The following is a 6,053-nucleotide window of genomic DNA, read 5'->3' on the forward strand; positions in this document are numbered from 1 at the left end:
CTTGGATGAGATTGGATCTTGGATGATGTTTGGATCTCGATGAGATGGGATCTTTGATGAGATTGGATCTTGGATGAGGTTTGGATCTTGGATGAGGTTTGGATTTTGGATGAGATTGGATCTTGGGCAGTGTTTGGATCTTGGATGAGGTTTGGATCTTGGATGAGATTGGATCTTGGATGAGGTTTGGATTTTGGATGAGATTGGATTTTGGATGAGGTTTGGATCTTGGATGAGATTGGATTTTGGATGATGGTTGGATCTTGGACAGTGTTTGGATCTTGGATGAGGTTTGGATTTTGGATGAGATTGGATCTTGGATGAGGTTTGGATCTTGGACAGTGTTTGGATCTTGGATGAGATTGGATCTTGGATGAGGTTTGGATTTTGGATGGGTTTGGATCTTGGATGGGGTTTGGATCTTGGATGAGGTTTGGATTTTGGATGAGATTCCATCTTGGATGAGGTTTGGATTTTGGACAGTGTTTGGATCTTGGATGATGTTTGGATCTTGGATGAGATTGGATCTTGGATGATGGTTGGATCTTGATGAGGTTGGATCTTGGATGATAGTTTGGATCTTGGATGAGGTTTGGATTTTGGATGGGGTTTGGATTTTGGATGAGGTTTGGATCTTGGATGAGATTGGATCTTGGATGGGGTTTGGATTTTGGATGAGATTGGATTTTGGATGATGTTTGGATCTCGATGAGATGGGATCTTGGATGAGGTTTGGATCTTGGATGATAGTTTGGATCTTGGATGATGGTTGGATCTTGGATGAGGTTTGGATTTTGGATGAGATTGGATTTTGGATGAGGTTTGGATCTTGGATGAGATTGGATCTTGGATGAGGTTTGGATTTTGGATGATGGTTGGATCTTGGATGAGATTGGATCTTGGATGAGATTGGATCTTGGATGAGGTTTGGATTTTGGATGAGATTGGATTTTGGATGAGATTGGATCTTAGATGAGGTTTGGATTTTGGACAGTGTTTGGATCTTGGATGAGGTTTGGATTTTGGATGAGATTGGATCTTGGATGAGATTGGATCTTGGATGGGGTTTGGATTTTGGATGATGGTTTGGATCTTGGATGAGGTTTGGATCTTGGATGAGATTGGATCTTGGATGAGATTGGATCTTGGATCACAGTTGGACCTTGGATGATGGTTGGATCTTGGACAGTGTTTGGATCTTGGATGATGGTTGGATCTTGGATGAGGTTTGGATTTTGGATGAGATTGGATCTTGGATGAGGTTTGGATTTTGGATGATGGTTTGGATCTTGGACAGTGTTTGGATCTTGGATGGTTGGATCTTGGATGATGGTTGGATCATGGATAAATGTTTGGATGTTGGATGAGGTTTGCATGTTGGAGGATGGTTGCATCTTGGATAAGGTTTGGATCGTGGACAGTGTTTGGACCTTGGATCACAATTGGATCTTGGATGAGGTTGGATTTTGGATAATGTTTGGATTTTGGGTGAGGGCTGGACCTTGGATAATGATTGGATCTTGGATGAGGTTTGCATGTTGGAGGATGGTTGGATCTTGGATGATGGTTGGACCTTGGATCACGCTTGGATCTTGGATGAGGTTTGGATGATGGATGGATCTTGGATGGCTGGATCTTAGATGAGGGCCTTGGATCATATTTGGATCTTGGATGAGGTTTGGATTTCACACAGTGTTTGGATTTTGGATGATGGTTGGATCTTGGACCATGGGTGGATCTTGGATAATGCTTGGATCTTGGATGGTTGGATCTTGGATGATGGTTGGACCTTGGATAAATGTTTGCATCTTGGATGAGGTTTGGATGTTGGATGATGGATGGATCTTGGATGGCTGGATCTTAGATGAGGGCCTTGGATCACATTTGGATCTTGGATCACGCTTGGATGTTGGATGATGGTTGGATCTTGGATGAGAATTCGATCTTGGACAGTGTTTGGATCTTGGATGATGGCTGGATCTTGGATGGTTGGATCTTGGGTGGCTGTTGGATCTTGGATGAGGTTTGGATGATGGCTGGATCTTGGATGGCTGGATCTTAGATGAGGGCCTTGGATCATATTTGGATCTTGGATGAGGTTTGGATCTTGGATGAGGTTTGGATTTTGGAGGATGGTTGGATCTTGGATGAAGTTTGGATCTTGGATCACAGTTGGACCTTGGATCTTGGATGAGGTTTGGATGATGGATGGATCTTGGATGGCTGGATCTTAGATGAGGGCCTTGGATCATATTTGGATCTTGGATGACACTGGGATCTTGGATGAGGTTTGCACGTGATATGATGGTTGGATCTTGGACAGTGTTTGGACCTTGGATCACATTTGGATCTTGGATCATGCTTGGATCTTGGATGATGGTTGGATCTTGGACAGTGTTTGGATCTTGGCTCACGGTTGGACCTTGGATGAGAATTCGATCTTGGACAGTGTTTGGATTTTGGATGATGGCTGGATCTTGGGTGGCTGTTGGATCTTGGATGAGGTTTGGATGTTGGATGATGGTTGGATCTTGGATGGTTGGATTTTAGATGAGGGCCTTGGATCACATTTGGATCTTGGATGATGGTTGGATCTTGGATGAGGTTTGCATGTTGGATGATGGTTGGACCTTGGATCACAATTGGATCTTGGATGAGGTTTGGATGAGGATCTTGGACAGTGTTTGGATCTTGGATGATGGCCTTGGATCATATTTGGATCTTGGATGAGGTTTGGATCTTGGATGAGGTTTGGATTTTGGATGATGGCTGGATCTTGGATGGTTGGATCATGGATAAATGTTTGGATGTTGGATGAGGTTTGGATCTTGGACAGTGTTTATATCTTGGATGATGGTTGGATCTTGGATGAGATTGGATCGTGGATAGTGATTGGATTTTGGATGATGGTTGGATCTTGGATGGTTGGATCTTGGGTGGCTGTTGGATATTGGATGAGGTTTGGATGTTGGATGATGGATGGATCTTGGATGAGGTTTGGATCTTGGACAGTGTTTATATCTTGGATGATGGTTGGATCTTGGATGAGGTTTGGATCGTGGATAGTGATTGGATTTTGGAGCACGGTTGGATCTTGGATGGTTGGACCTTGGATAACCTTTGGATCTTGGATGAGGTTTTCATGTTGGATGGTGGCTGGATCTTGGATCGAGGTTGGATCGTGCGTGATGGTGGCACCTTGGGTGAGGTTTGGAAGCTTTTTTTGGGGGGAAAAATCCAAATTTCCAGTCAGGATGAAACAGAACTCGTGGATTCTCCACTGCCAAACCCTGTAAATAGGAAGGGACGTGACAAAACTGACTTAATTCATTAATTAATTCATTCATTAATTACTGTGCTTTTTCATTTTGCTGCTTTCCAGCCCATGAATTCCCTCTCCAGCTCTTTCCCTAAAACCCTTTGGAGCTGATCCCGATTTTTTCATTTATTTGCACTCAGCGGTGATGAAACATTTCAAGGCTTTTCCAGAATTCCTAAAAAAAAAAAAAGGGAATATTTTCAATTAAAGCCTGAAGTTTACACTTGGCTCTGTTGAGAGCAGAGATTCCCTTCGGAAATTTTTGATATTCCATAGGAAAAATTCCCATTTCTTCAATCCCTGCCTTTTCCAGCTCTTTTACCTCCCAGGAGCTGCCGTTAAATATTTATTTTTAAATTATTTTTTTTATTTTAATTTCAGTATTTTTGGTGTCGCTTTCAAACCCGACACTTCCGGTGCAATATTTTTGAACAGTGAAGCTTCAAATCCTTGGATTCCGTGGGAATTTTTCCTTTTTCTTTTTTTTTTTCCTGTGGGAATTTTTCCCCCTTTTTTTTTTTTTTTCTGTGGGAATTTTTCCCTTTTTATTTTTTTTCCTGTGGGAATTTTTCCCTTTTTTTTTTTTTCCTGTGGGAATTTTTCCCTTTTTTTTTTTCCGTGGGAATTTTTCCCTTTTTTTTTTTTTTTTTCCTGTGGGAATTTTTCCCTTTTTTTTTTTTTTCCTGTGGGAATTTTTCCCTTTTTTTTTTTTTTTCTGTGGGAATTTTTCCCTTTTTTTTTTTTTTTTTCTGTGGGAATTTTTCCTTTTTTTTTTTTTTTTTCCTGTGGGAATTTTTCCCTTTTTTTTTTTTCTGTGGGAATTTTTCCCTTTTTTTTTTTTCCTGTGGGAATTTTTCCCTTTTTTTTTTTTTCTGTGGGAATTTTTTTCCCAATTTTTTTTTTCCTGTGGGAATTTTTTCCCATTTTTTTGGAATCCTAATTTTGGGAGAAAAAGACCCCGACCCACATTGAGGGTGTTGTTTGCAAGGTTTGTATTCCTTCAGCTTAGTTAGGACTGGAATCAAATTTATTCCAAGTTTTTTCCTGGCATGCACTTTATTGGAAAATCCGGTGATAATTCCATATCCATCAATTTTTTTTTTCCTGGGAATAAATTCCATCCTGGAGTTTCTCCCGATGTTTCCCACCCCAAATCGCTGCTGGTTTGCCGTGAGAGGAGAAGGAATGTCCTGCACCTCATTTTTCCATGGATTTCGCACCAAATCCGTGTTTGGTGAGGCTGGGATGGGATCTGGGAGTGGGATGAGTCCAACCCAGAATTCCAAAAATTTTGGAATTTCCTTTTTCCAAAAGGAAATCTTTAGGATTTGAGCATTTTTGGGGTGTTCTTTGTGCCATATTTTTTATCGCCGTGTGGTTTTAGCACCGAATTCCGTATTTTGTGGGTTGTGTTGAGTCCAACATATCCCAAAAAAAACTTGGAATATTCCTTGGGAAACCCATCCTGGAGCTGTACATTGGCTGAATTCCATGTGCCAGAAGGATTTTCCACCTGTAATTCCTTCTTAATTAAATCTCTTGGAATTGTGATTTTGTGATTTTTCTCTCCTTTCTTCGCTTGGCTGGGAATTGGCGGGAAAAATCCATCCCTGTTTTCCTGGGATTTCATGGATTCTGTGGGATTGGGCTTTAGGGTGGATTTATTTGGGATTAAAACCATGGAAAATATTCCCTGCTGGAAGCTGGCTCTGGATGAGCTTCAAGCTTCCCACCCAAACCATTCTGGAATTCCGTGATTTTCTGGGAAGAGTGGCTGATATTCCAGAGGGGCCTCAAAATCCTGGGAAAACGGGCTGGTGGGATCCTCATGGATTTAAGAAGAAGAAAAATGGGGAGGAGAAATCCCGGGAATTGGGACATGCTGGGAATGCTCAGATGGAGAACAGGAGGTGCTGCTGGATGGAATTCCCAAATGGATTGGGTTGGGATTTTTTGGGATCATCCATCCCCATCCCCAGGGACAATTCCCACTATCCCAGGTTGCTCCAATCCCTTTTTTCCATGAGAAGTGGATTGGAATGGGATGATCCTTAAGATCCCTTCCATCCCAAACCATTCTGGGATTTTCTGGGATTCTTTGTGCCGGATTCCCAACTCTTTTTGCTGATCCCAAACTCTTTGGAATCCCACACCAGCTTGAAATTCCTTAGGGGAATCCCAAAATTTGAGTGATTTGAGGGATTCCAAACAGGAATTCCGTATCTCAGGTGCCAAATGTGGGAACAGGACCCAGAATGGAGGTTCCAGAGACCATCCCAGGTTGCTCCAAGCCCTTTTTTCCATGAGAAGTGGATTGGAATGGGATGATCCTTAAGATCCCTTCCAACCCAAACCATTCTGGAATTCCGTGATCTTCTGGGAAGAGTGGCTGATATTCCAGAGGGGCCTCAAAATCCTGGGAAAACGCGCTGGTGGGATCCTCATGGATTTAACAAGAAGAAAAATGGGAGGAGAAATCCTGGAATTGGGACATGGTGGGAATGCTCAGATGGAGAACAGGAGGTGCTGCTGGATGGAATTCCCAAATGGATTGGGTTGGGATTTTTTAGGATCATCCATCCCCATCCCCAGGGACAATTCCCACTATCCCAGGTTGCTCCAAGCCCTTTTTTCCATGAGAAGTTGATTGGATTGGGATCATCCTTAAGATCCCTTCCATCCCAAACCATTCTGGGATTTTCTGGGATTCTTTGTGCCGGATTCCCAACTCTTT

The sequence above is a fragment of the Zonotrichia leucophrys genome, chromosome 2 (genome assembly GCF_028769735.1).
Source record: "Zonotrichia leucophrys gambelii isolate GWCS_2022_RI chromosome 2, RI_Zleu_2.0, whole genome shotgun sequence".
Lineage (NCBI taxonomy): Eukaryota > Metazoa > Chordata > Aves > Passeriformes > Passerellidae > Zonotrichia > Zonotrichia leucophrys.